The sequence below is a fragment of the Euprymna scolopes genome, chromosome 11, assembly GCF_053919585.1.
Source record: "Euprymna scolopes isolate OS-2025 chromosome 11, ASM5391958v1, whole genome shotgun sequence".
NCBI lineage: Eukaryota > Metazoa > Mollusca > Cephalopoda > Sepiida > Sepiolidae > Euprymna > Euprymna scolopes.
The window spans coordinates 37,990,936-38,005,399 of NC_136492.1; the positions used below are offsets into that span (position 1 = coordinate 37,990,936).

The 14,464-nt window shown below is 30.8% G+C and overlaps 1 protein-coding gene across 3 annotated transcripts in view; it reads left to right on the top strand.

The window, feature by feature from the left end:
* Positions 1-211: 211 nt before the first annotated feature.
* LOC145287837 (kidney mitochondrial carrier protein 1-like) overlaps positions 212-14,464 on the top strand; it is a 350,123-nt gene continuing 335,870 nt past the window's right edge. The window contains exon 1 of one of the 3 annotated variants that reach the window (XM_080135708.1): positions 212-674. The gene's annotated coding sequence lies outside the window, so the exon portion shown is untranslated. The remainder of the gene's footprint in view (positions 675-14,464) is intronic. The other 2 variants (XM_080135709.1, XM_080135710.1) reach the window with 2 other exon arrangements.

Below are 14,464 nucleotides of genomic sequence, written 5' to 3' on the forward strand. Positions count from 1 at the left end.
AAAAATATTTTTTTTAAATATTATGGGGGGACTATAGTCTATTCTAAAAAACAATATCTCCTTCAAGAACGATCATAAAATGTGTTTTCAATCGATATTTATTCAATACGGGACGAGTTTTCCTACCTAGCGAAAGGGGACGAGTTTTCCCGAGACGGGTTTTCCCGGGACGAGTTTTCCCGGGACGAGTTTTCCGAGCACCGGGATGGCTAGAAAGATGAAGAAATAACAGAGCATGTCGCGTTCAACCTTATAGCCGGGTCGGTGCCTATTTAGCAATGGGGGTGGGGACTCGTAACGTGTACGTTGGCCACGAGGATGTATATTATACAGACTTTTCTGTATTTTCCTCACTTTTAATTGCCATCATAAGTGCCAATCTGGATAAGCGACGTATTTTTAATTTCGTGGACACATTCGTGATCACTTAAGGCAAATTACTTCGTCTGAAGTAAAATGGAATACAAAAAGCGAGTCCTAATTTTCTTTTTATATCCGGTCTCGTCAAGAAGATCGTAAAATGTCACCGGACACTTCCGGAATCGTCTTCCACGTTTTTGTTTTATTTTCGATTAGTCTTCTATAAGTAGCTTACTTTCATTTTAGAACATTTTACTGTTGTCAAGTTTTTCAAAAGAAATATATATATATTTCCGCATATTTTCTCATCTCCGGTAAGAATGTTTTATTTATTTGTACGAGTTATTTTGTTTTTAATTTATTTGACCCATTATTATTATCATTATTTTTTGCGAACTTGAAGATTTTATGTGTTTAAAAACTTTTTTATTATTATTATATCTAAAAAGACTGAGCGGGCACAAAACAATAATGAATGCATTATTATTATTATTATTATTATTGTTGTGCCTACTCCGTCTTCAATTAGACATTGTAAAGTAAATATTTAGATTTTTGCAATTCATGGTGGGCTATGTTTTTAAAAAGAATATATATATATATATATATATATATATATATATTTACAATAAAATTGTCTGAAATTTAAACCCCGTTCAGCTTAACTTTCTTACTAAATTATTGAATACGGTGTCATCTGGTCATTGAATTATTGAGTATATGTTTCTGAACCGAACCAAACTTTTGTTGCTGTTAACCTAAAACTTAGATTATCGATAAAATAAATAAAAACGGTTCAGTTCAAATTCTGGTAACCGTCCATGTCGGAATACCCTGACCAAAATCATGGCTAAAAAAAAAAAAAAATCGTCCGCGTCCATCAAACTTAAAAATCGAATCGGAAACTCGAAAACAAAATGAAACGAACTTTATTTTTATTATTCCCAGAGGCGCTTATACAGTTTAGTCAAGACATTAAAAAATGAAAATATCGAAAAAAAAAAAAGCTTAAATTGTATGTATGCATTATAGAACGAAGTTCTCCGAAAAAAAATTTCACTTAATTTTATCAAGTAGTTTTTTTTTTTTTTACAGCGTTTTTATGAGAGCTCGTTGAAGGCGGCCATCTTGGATTTAAAAAAAAAATTGTTTGAATTTTAGAAATGACAAAGGGAGATAACCATCTCTAATACTAGCTTTTCTTCCTAAAAATCGAACATTTTGCTCGGTATTATAACAAATTGTTTTTTCGCTGTAAAAAAAAAAAAAAATACTTGATGAAATTAAGTGAATTTTTTTTCAGAGAACTTCGTCTCATAACGGATACATACAATTTAAAATTTCTTCGATATTTTCATTTTTTAATGTCTTGACTAAACTGTACAAGTACCTTAATTTTCTTTAAAATTACTTTTATAGGTTTTCGACTATGCTGAATACGAAAATTACTTTAACATTTTGCAGAGATAAGTAGTTATCGAGATATGAAGACCTTATTATGCACTGTAATTCTTTGGCGGCCATGTTTATACGCGCGGTAAGCAAATCTATAGCAGTGTCAGAAATCGCCACTAAAAATACGTAATAAAAACTTGAATAATTCGAAGTTTATAACTACTTGAAAAATGTAATTCAAACCTTTTTTTTTTTTTTTCAATTAAAGGAGCAAAGACCAAATTTAAAAAAAGAATAACTGGTTTAATAGCAAATTATGCAATATTTGTTTTTTAAATTCTGTTTTCTTTAAAAAAGATTTCAATAAAATCAACAAATTTTAACTTACTTCGAATATAATATATATATATAAATTCCAAAAAATCACTTACCTATAAAAAATACTAATCAATGATACTAATTCTTCATTGTTAAGAATTTATCCATATTTATATTTTATATTCCATGTCCTTTTTAAATACAATACTTTTTTAAGCAAGGATTCTAAAACCGCGACATCAGATGTTTTTCAAATAAAGTTGAAAAAAAGAGGGACAAGTGTCTGCTTTTCTTCGAGTTGACATCTTCAGTGGCTTTAAGCGCCGGAATTAATGTCTCTTTCTATTGCGTGCTGCAAACGAAAGTTAGTAAATATGGGCCACCGTAGGTGAAAAATGATCCCATTTCACTTAAAAAAAACCCACTCTACTGTCAGAAATTTATCTTGTTTCCAGATAAATTCGACGCAAAAGTAACTAGCCTGAAAAAAAATAAAAGCATGAAATAAAAAGGGGGGGGTAAAGAATAAAATATAAAGGTCTTGTTTCAAAACGAAGAAGAGATCTTATTTACAATAAAATTATATGAAATTATATAAAAATGCAAATTTTTCCCTTTGCAGGCATTAAATTCAAAGAACGCCAAGATAACATATAATGAAAAAGATAACACTGGTTCTTATATTAAAATGTCGTATCCATGAACAAACACAATAATAAGATTCAAAATAGTAGTCCCTAATCACACTCTCATATGTAATAAATTTTAAGAGCGTACTTACAAATTGAAAGCCAGTCAGGCACATGCTTTTTTCTTTTTTTCTCGGTTTAAAGTCCTTTTAAATCATTATACTCCTTCCAATTATGTGCAAACTGTAGCCATGTAATATAAGGTCTTTTAAAATATTACACTCCTTCCAAATACGTGCAAACCATAGCCACATATTATAATGTCTTCATAAGTTCACCTCGTCGCGTGTCTGGGGTATTCTTGCCGGGTCTTTTTCTTTGAAGGAGGCTTGTCAAAATTCCATTTTCAGCGCCGGACAATGAAACGAAGTCCAATATCCTCGTCGCCGGACTTTCAAAAGAGGGCGAATCTCGCGCTGGGCTTGTGACGTCATTGAGGAGCTAGCATTTCCCTTTTCTTCAAATTAAAGGGAGTTTCGTACAAACCCAAAATGTACAAAACTAAGAATAAAAAAAGATACGAAATACAAAAAATGAAATATGAGAACCAGATAAAAATAATAAATGTAAATAGGGGGGATGTACTATTATTGGTACAAAAATATTCCAACACTACCGATTTTTGATTTTTTTTTTTTTTTATATTCTCTGAATAATAAATCTAATAAAATAATAAATTTGATAAAAACATGAAACAGATTGTAGAATTATCTTTTGTTTTTTACGGTAAGGTTGTATAAAAATGTAGCAAAATATGATTTTAAAAAAAAACCTGGAACATTTATAGAGGTTTAAGAATAATTTTTTTCTTATTTTTGTATAGAAAGATTGTATAAAAATGTAGCAAAATATAATTTTGGTTTGCACGCACAGGGGTTTCTACAAGAAAAAGGAAGAGTTATGGACCCCCTGTTCTTTGGCTGACAAGTGACACCTGTCGGCGGTTCTTGAAACTAAAATACACACATTAGCCTCATGTCACTGGCATGCAGAAGTGCCCAAGATTTTTTTTCCGAACACAAAATATTTGAAAACCAAAACATTTATTGTATCAAAATGTCTCAATGGCTGACATACACGAGTGCTACCCCATTAGCAAAATACGCATCGGCTCTGATGTTGAACGTTGTTCGATTGAGGGAGAAATCATTATAGAAATGAAATCGTCTCGTTGATGAGGCCATGTATTAGTAATACACACGGACGAAAAAACGCTTTGGATAATCACAGATTTCAAGGTAGTTCTACTAAAATAGCCATATTTTTTAAACCAAAGCACTTCAAGTCTTCAAATTACTACTGTTTTGTTCGGAAATGAATATACTTTCAAATGAATTAATAAATATGAATGTACATTATATATTTTAAGAGTTTTAAGCAAATAAAGTGATAAAAATCTGAACGTCATAAAATGGCGTTTTCGGTAAGGTTTTGTAATGACCCCCCCCTGTTTTCTAAAGGTCCGTACCGTGATTGTATGAAGAATTTCGTCATGAAATTTGGGAACCAATTAGAAGAGGTGTTAATCTTAATACTGTCAAGTGTCCGAAATATTTTTGACCATTTCTTTTTTTGTCATGTTAAAAATAAGACTTTAATATGACGAGTATCGAACATTTTGAAAAAAAAATTCTTCGGACACCCAGTAGTAAGTAAATCAATCTTTTTACTATCTTTATCAATTAAAAGTATTATTTTATGTTGAGTAGGACCGCGGTAATTGATAATTTAAAAGGACCTACCCGAAAAAAAAATTGTTTCTATTTCTCGAATTTGGTCAAATGAAGTTAGTATTACTAGAAGCAGCAGCAGCTCCAGCCTGTAGAATCAGCGATAGTACAGTGTAAACAACACGCGTGCTTTAATTTTTATTCAAGAACGAATTAAGAAAAACATGAAAATATGAATATAAATGTTCTTATATGTTTTAATTAGAGCTATTTTGTTATCAGAATAACATTAGTTTAGAACTATTCGGTTTTCAGAATGTATAATAACAACAATCCCAACCAATTCGGCATTATGAATCTGTTGCAATTTCTCACATTTCTCGTCAAATTTAAAAACATGGTTAAAAAAACAAAATAAACTTTTGTAGATATATAGCTTGCATGCACTTTTATTCTTTAAATTAGTTTTGAACAGCGAATTAAAACAATGTTCTACTGCGAACAGCCACAAATGTTTTTTCTTCAAAATCAAAATAAGTATCAAAATCTCGTTTATAGATTCGAAAAAGTTGTCAAAAAACAAATATATAACAAATAAATGTTATCAAAGGCAAGATAAGTTACTTTTCTACCTAACTGGATAATTTTCTAGTGTTTTTATTTAATGTAACATGTTTATTCAGCTCGAAAAACGTACAGTGTTTACCGATGTATTGGAAAATTAAAAATGGCGCCCGGCCCGACTCTCTTTGACACGGTAAGTTTGAGAAAAGGAGTTAAAAATAAAAAAAAACTATACAAAATACTGTTAAAAACTCACCGAATATATGTCAGCCTATGTCACGGTAACATATATTGAGCGAGTTTCTAGCAGTATTTTGTCTACTTTTTTATTTTTAACTCTTTTCCCCAAGCTTACCGTTTCAAGAGAGTCGGGCGCCATTTTAAATTTTCCAAAACATCGGTAAACACCGTTTTCAAGCTGAATAAACATGTTACATTAAATAAAAACACTAAAAAATTATCCAGTTAGGTAGAAAAGTAACTTGCTTTTGATAACATTTATTTGTTATATATTTGTTTTTTTGACAACTTTTTCGAATCTATATGTATAGTAATACAAACCCTCAAAATCTATATCAATATTCTTGAAATTTTAAAAGCAGTTAGAAATTATTTTTGTCTGTTTGTCCTAATTCTTGTAAAGTTTCACATCCTTATTTACATAAGTTTACATATTTAATAGTAATGTGATATTCCAAATTTAATCCATAACATTTTCAAAAGCCAATAATTATGAACCGCTAACAGTAAATATGAGTGATGAACGCTCTCTTTGAAAAAAAGCTCTCTTAACTTCACCTTTAATCCAAATTATGTGTGGCAAGTCTCCTCCTAAAACACTCTTTAACCCTAACAATAACACTAAGTTCGAGTGGCAAGCCCCCCCAACAAAATACCTCTGTAAGCCACATACAAGCATCTAAAACAAACAAACAATAGATCCTTCCTTAAAGAAAAATACACATAAAAATTAATTGGTTAACTGTCCTAAAATGCTAGAATGGCCAGGAAATGGTGAATTATTTTACATTAAATTTTTGTGAAACTAACTGCTCCCCCCTCTAATATTGTTTTTGTTAGCTTTGTCTCTGTCAAGTTTTCAGTATGTTCACACATAATTTTCCTTAGCCCTACAATTAATTCAAAGTCCGAATGGCAACCCTCCCCATATTCTCATTGCATAGAAACCCTCTTAAAACTACACATAATCATCTTAAAAAAAAAAAAAAAAAAAAAAGCATGCATATTTTCCCATAGAAAAAAAACAGTTAACTGCCCTAAAATGCTAGAATGACCTGTAATAGGAAATTATTTTACATTCAATTCTAAAATAATTTGTTTATCTTTCATTAAAGTTTTTCATGGCATTTTATACATAATTTCCTAAAAAGGTAGAATCACATTTTGGAGGGGTGGTCAGAAGGAGTTGAGTGGGGTTAAACAGAAGGTGTTAATCTACAATAATACCAAAGAAATATTGCAATATATTCATTTTTAAATGGTCTTATGTTGAGATTTAAGTTTTTTGTACATAAAGCACATTACAATTCAACTTTGAGTTCTCCAACTTCTTTTCTGTTTATGGATACATGGCATTTTTAAGGAATTGCTGCATATTTATGCACATTTACTGCAAATTATTTGGAAACCATAAACTTTGGGAGATTTTCAGTTGCATATTCTGATTCCTTGTACAAAAATACACTTATATGGTAAATTTCATTTCTTAGTCTTGTGTTTTAACAAAGATATGACATTTTTACTGAAAAAGTAGTGTAAAAAATGTGACGAAACGCATATGGTCTTAGAGGGAAAAATATCCAAACGTGTGAGGCACAAAAATAGCCATAACTTCCTTAATTTTAATCAGACTTTAAAAATTTAAAAAGATTCTTTCTTAGCTCATCAAGCTCTTTCTATGCATACCAATATTGAAATATTTCAAGCTATTTCAATTTTTTCATGTGTATTGCTACATGTAGGCTTACAATAGGTATAACAGACGAAAATTTTAAATTAATGCTAGTTGTATTTTGATTACATATTCTGAATTTACATGAATTATGGAATCTAACACTTTATTTTATCAAAATATCTCAAACCATTGAATTTTAACAGATTTTTGTTTAATTTTTTTTGTAATTTATTTGGTCATTTTGAATCGTAACAGAATGCCATATTTGGAGTCCTATATTTGGTAAAATAATGAAATATAGCAGCTAAAAATCAACAGCCTTATTCAATGTGCAATCAGAATAATGTATGATGCAAATGCTGATGGTACAACTTCATATTTCTTCAATAATCCCTACCTGAAACATGCAAATCATCTTGAACAAATCTGACCAGATAATATGAAAATGGCCCAAAGCTCATATGTTGAACTCCCATAAAACCAAGAACAATAGTCATATCAGCCCGATATTTCAAATACCACATTAAGATTATACCATGAGGAAGCCTATTTTTTTATTTGGAAGTAATAGAATGAATACTTTGTCAACTATGTGTAGCAGAATTAGCAATAACCGAAATGACGGGAAATAGAGAGCTTACCTCGGATACGTCTGTTGTGTTTCAGGCTGAGCGGAAGAGAGAGTTCTAAGATGGCATCCACGGGTATTTATTAGCGTTGACCCCCATACAATTCTCGTAGAATCATGTCTACTCTCGCGCGATTATGCAAATGGATAATTCCCGGCCGCTATAAAGGCAAGACGCTGGAAAGCAGTAAGGTGTGTCCGGCAGATTGTGTGTAGGTGGTTCTGGCGATTGGATTGTTCTTTGTGCCGAACCACGTCTCTGCGAGAAGCAAGTTTTTTTTTTGTTTGTTTTTTTCTGCTTCTTTTTTCTCTACAGCTATTACAGCCAAGAAATCTCTCTCTTCTAGAGGTGGGCGATACTATTTCCTATCCTGTGTTCCTGATTTCTTTTTTTCCTACTACATTTTTCTTCACTATGACACTTTGAGTTTTGAAAAAAGTGCATTTTCATGCATTTCGCCAAGTTTAATCAGCATCTTCAGAAAGACTATCTGTGAAATGTGAAGAAACATCCAGTCAGTTCCAAGTCTTCATAGTGAGTCAGTGTGTGGATTTATTTGTAATTTAGTTGAAAATTAGGGTTAGAAAAGAGAGGGACAAAATCATTATTAGGAAAGCAAAGTCCATAGAGTCCTTATGGGTGTTATAAAAATAATTTTAATTTATTCATTTTGAGATAGGATTCTTTTCTTTTCATGGCTCTGATCTTTCTGGGGGAAATTTCATTTTTCAATTTCTGATATTTCTCATTGATATTTTTGAGATTTTCTTTCGTCTGCTTGATAATACAGTCTTTTTTTACTATTGTCTTCTTTGCACTGTTTATTGCATGCCAAATCCCCTCCATTTGTACATTTTTCCCCCCTGCATATTTCCTCCATTATTTTCAGTTTTTCTTGCAAAGTCAGACACATGTTCTTTGCATCCGTAAGTTGTTTTATGATTGTCCTGTTCTCAGTTTCTTGCTGTTTTAAATATATTTCTATTTCATTTGAATGTTCTTGATTTGCATCATGGCAGTGATTTTATTTTTAGGTTTCTCAAAAAAAGGATTCTGTAGGAAAGTTTCTAACTTTAGTTTTCTTTTTTTTTCCTTCCTCAACCTATTATCCACATGATCCTTTTTATTAGAATGACCATTGAACAAACTGAACAATTGAGTTTGACTGAACAATTGAGTTTGACTGAACAACTTGTAAAGTTCAAGTGACATGCCATTTTCACTTCAGCAGCATGGGTTCCAAAACAACACTGCATGTTAATCCTATTTTCTGACAACTTCCACCTGAAAAGATAAATGCAATTTTTACTGCATATTCAATCATACATTTTTGGAGGAACTTCAAATATCCTTGTCAAATCTATAGTACTTACCTATGAAATCTATATTGACATTGGTGTAGAATGCGGGACGATCTGCTGTTGAGCAAGCCTGAACTGGCACTAAAGTTCTCTAGACTAAGGTTTTTCACTTATCAGTAAGATAAACTGGTAACAATTTTTGAAGCCAGGTGATAGAGGTAACCCATGATTCCTCATATTTTTTCTTCAGGAAATAAACTTGAAGAATAACTTTATTGGAACATTCCACTTTAGGTAATGACATCCTTCTCCCACGTCCTTTTGCCATGAAACATTGTTGTAAATGGGTTTGTACATCAACTTCTCGAAAAACAAAATTAAAAGAAATCCATTATTTTTCACATTCTGTGAAGGTAATACTTGGATAACTGCTCCATCAATTATGCCCTATATTTTCTTATCAGTTTCAATATTTTTATAGTAGGGAGAAATGATCATATGTATACATGCGCCTAATTTACAGAAAAATATCATTCATTTAGTACTGCCTTCTGATGTCAGAATGAGCATGTTATGTTATTTAATAGAAAAACAAACAAACAAAGCAATGTTGGTTCAGAGTTTTATACCCACTGTGCCCCGGAAAATAGCATGGAGGGGGGAGGTCTTCGGTTAAACTTCATATCGTAAATCCTGATACCCTACATCACTACAGAACATTATGCTGCTTATGTTATAAATTGCGACTGTATTCAGGTGCTAGCCTAAATAATATTAAAAAATAGTGTATTTTTCAAGATATTTTACTTCAACTTGAATAAAAATGCCCCATTATTGTGTAAATATTTTCATTACAAAATAATTTTTGAAAAATAATAAAAATAAAAAGGTTGGAAAAGCGGAATATCCGTAGTAGGTGAAGAAAATGTTAGTATAGTTATTCATAACAGAAATACCGTTTTCGAAAAGAGACAAAATTGAGTTAATCAACGACTGTAAATAAACAGTACAGTAACATGTGAATTCGCCATAACTGACTTGCGAAAAAAATTTTAATTTAACAAGATATACGTGGCAAATATGACATATAATCTTATATAAAATTAATATTAATGTCTTATCGTTATATTAAATTAATTTTAGATGAATACTGCTCCGAGAGAGTACTTTTTTAGGCAACATTTCAACGTAAACAATGACGGCATGCGATGAATAAAACTATTCACGAACGATCACATATCTTTTTCGAATGACCAATTTAAAATATTCAAAACATTTAAAATATATATCTTATATAGAATATGTTAAAATATTCAAACATTTAAAATATATATCTTATATAGAATATGTTAAAATATTCAAAACATTTAAAATATATATCTTATATAGAATATGTTAAAATATTCAAAACATTTAAAATATATATCTTATATAGAATATGTTAAAATATTCAAAACATTTAAAATATATATCTTATATAGAATATGTTAAAATATTCAAAACATTTAAAATATATATCTTATATAGAATATGTTAAAATAAATCCTGATTTCTTGATATATTTTGTCATGCTGACGGAATATTAGTTGGGTGTGCTGGGATAAAAAAAATTCAGTTATCAATGGTTGAAGCGTCGATTTTAAATGCACGTGGTAGCTATAATTAAAGTCATTCTCATCGTAAACGCATTGTAGTTTCAAATTATATTTTATTTTAGTTTTATAGATTATTGAATGATCTTATATATATATATATATATATATATATTTATTATTTTTAAAAACAGTAATCTACGTACACGCGTGTTTCAAGGTCGTTACCTCTCGTCAGCGTAGTTCAACTGTTTCTAGGGATCGAACCACAGTCCAGTGCCTTAACCGTTAGGCCATAATCCCTAGATTAATTATACTGTTTATTTTTATCGCTTATAAATTTAGATTTTGTTATTGTTGTTTTTTTTTTTTTTCAAGCGATACATACGGTTAATATTGGCTCCGCCTCGGAGCTCATTTTTTTATTTACTTAGAAAGTCGCCCTTTTTAATTTGGACATATATAACATTTTTATTTATTTATTATTTTTAAAAACAGTAATCTACGTACACGCGTGTTTCAAGGTCGTTACCTCTCGTCAGCGTAGTTCAACTGTTTCTAGGGATCGAACCTCAGACCATGTTTACCACAGTCCGGTGCCTTAACCGTTAGGCCATAATCCCTAGATTAATTATACTGTTTATTTTTATCGCTTATAAATTTAGATTAAAAAAAAAAATTTTTTTAAATAAAAAAAACAATAACAAAATCTACAGATCATGGCAGGCGGTTTTTGATGGGACTACGCTATTTAAATAATATAATCTATTTTCTTTAATGTCGAATACAGTTCCATTCGGGTATACCAGTTTTGATTTATTGGGGCTAAACTTTATATTTGCACCTTGTTTTGTGGCAGCTTGTACAGAAAATATATTTTGTTTAAATTTTGGGATTAGAAGAGCGTTTTCTAGAATACAGAAACACAGTTCACCTTTATTGTTCTTTAGCGAGATTTTCGCATTGCCTCTTTTCAAAACGATATCATTGACTCGACTCCCGTCAGCTAGTTCTACAAAATAATTTTGTGGCTTAGTTGGGATCAAAATTGATAAAATCAGATTCCTTTGTAATCACATGTGCCGTGGCCCCACAATCGACAAGAAAATTATTATTGCTTGTTGACGCATCAAATGTACACAAAAATAAAAATGTATGTTCGCTAACAGAGCTCTCTACATTTTTAATGTAGTCGCCATTTTGAGTCCTGTATCTACATTGGAAACTCTTGTGATTAGGTCGTCCACAATTATAACAAATAATTTTTGTACTTTTCTTAGGAAAAAACCTGCTTTTGGCAAAGTTGCGTTTTTTATTTCTGGCATGGGTATAATTCGTTTTTGGTGTTTTTATGTGTGTATTTTTAAATTTCATGATATTTGTGGATTCTTTTTTTTCTGTGATCATTTTTTCAGTTTCTTTGTAACTTCTGAGTGCTACGTTGAACTGGCTAAAAGTCATGGGTTTTTCTTTCTGGGTTATCACGGTGGTAAATGGCTTGAAATCACTCAGTAATCCCTTAAGGACCATGGAAATTAACAAACTGTCACTTATAACTTCACCAGACATTTTTAAAGAATTTGCAGTTGTCTCGGCTCTTCTATATTTTTATAAAGTAATAGGGTTCGTGTGTTTCTGTCTGTGTGTACAGCTCTCCATCATCAACGAAATATAAAGGAAGTAAGAGGGTAGATCTCTCCTGGTAGAGAAACATTAGAACCCATTTTAGGATGTTTCTGTTATAGGAGACATAAGAATCAATGCCTAATTTCTTTATATACTAGTCTACAAACCACCCCCATATCGAATGACTTATGCTCATTTGCATATCACATTATATTAAATCTCTTTAACTAATTACCTCGACCTTATTACATATTGGAAATATTCTAATCATTTCAACTGTACTATTTACAAAATCTATTTAACATTTAATTATTTAATATATTTTCATTTAATTTTATATTCGATTTATTTCACTTTACGTATATTATCAAAACAATTCATTGGCGAGCAAAGCTTTATGTTTTGGGATTGTATTGAAAATGTAATGGAAATTTCAATTTCGTTTCGTTTTAATCTTTTATATTTTACTTGCCAATATAATTGAAAGAATACAATTCAACTATCGTAATTTTATATAAATAAACAAAAACAAATATTTTAAAATAAAACTTTATTAAAAAAGAAATAATTTTATTTTTAAATGAAAAAAATCAATTTAGTAAAATAATTGTATTAAACACCCCCAGCCTTGTCAGCAAACCTGTAAACCTATAAAAGTTAACATTTCGAATGTAAACAGTGATTTTTCGATTTTGTTAGCGCTTGCCGCAATTAAACACAATTAAAACGGAACTAACTTTATTTCCATTCTATTTTTTAAACAACCCCCAAAACATAACGCTCTCTTCCAGTTATAGCCAATTTTTTTTTAATTAAATAAAACAGGTCAAAATAAACAGATAAGCGCATTTTCTTTTACATTTTTCTTACAACCAACGTTGTCATTTTAACCAACTGCAGGATACCGTTACTTTTGTGGGGTTGTTTTGAAAATGGCACGGAGATTATAATTTCGTTCCAATTTAATCTTTCTGGTCGAGCCTATTTCGAAAGCCTGTCTTATCATAGATTTGAACTACAAATAATTTATTACATTTTGATTATTACTATCTTAAGACTTAAAGCTTATATTTATTTCATTTTTCTATTTATATATTGAATTAGTTATTTCCAGTCTTATTTAAACTTAGTGCTTTCTTTAAACCGGATGAACCTTTTATAAAAATATGAGTTTAACGTAAAGAACACGAACAAGGTTTTATTCAACTGAATTTCTTCCAGTTTACTAACAAAATATATAAATTTAAAAGAGATATAAATAATAAAATAAAAAGGTTATGTAATTTAAAAGAAATACACGTACTCACAAAAGCAGAACTTTTTTTTACACATTTTTTTCTTTAAAACCATAACAATGAGACTAACAATTACCTAGATCTTAGTAATTATTTGTTTTAATAGAACTGTTTTAATTGTACTGTTTACTTAGTTAACCTAAGTTGGTATTACATTTATTTTACATTTACTTTTTTTTTTAATTATTACTTTTAGACTGTGACGTTTACACCCGGAAGTAATGAGTCACACGTAGGTCGCTTTTATTCATTCCTTTTGGTCAAGATCAAAGTGTAGTATCTGTTCTTCAGATGCTGCACTTCATTTTCTTGTTCTCTTTCGGTGGAGGAGAAATCCTTCACGACTGAGACAATTTTTATTTTTGTACCTTTTCTCCACGTTAAAAAACGACCCTGGTGTCTAACTCTGTCCCGTGGGGAGGCATAGTAAATAGGTACAATATAATTGTTTATAATTGTACTATTCAGAAATATTATTTATAGTTCGTCCATTTCAGTTAGTATACATTTCCTTTACGCTTAATTAATTTACAATCATTAATATCGTTAAACAATTCCGTTTAAAACCGAAATTATGCCACCCAAACGAAGTAGAAACGAAAGTGAGGAAGAAAGAATGGAAAGATTGGAAGCTAATAGACTAAGAGTTGCTGCAATTCGCTCCAATGAAAACAATTCAGATAGAGAAAGACGTCTAGAACTTAACAGGATACGTCAAAGAGAAAGGAGAGCAAGACTGTCAGATTTGGAAAGAGAAACCCAACGTGAAGCTGACAGAACTAGACATGCTGTAAGGCGGTTAAATTCATCACAAGATGAAATTCAAGAAAGGCAAAGATATGCACTGGAAAGAGAAGCAATATTACGATCGAATGAATTATATGAGGTAAGTAGACGTACACAAGGTCAGTTGAGAGTGGCTCAACGACATCAGAATGAATCGGAAACCCAACGAAGCTTTCGCCTATACCAAGGGCAACAACGAGAGACTGCATGGAGAGAGAGTATGACTTTGCCCCAGCAATTGACAGAAAACGAGGCAGCTAGACAACGAATGACTGCTTTGAGACACCATGAAATAGAACACTGCAATAGAAAAGGATTGCTCTA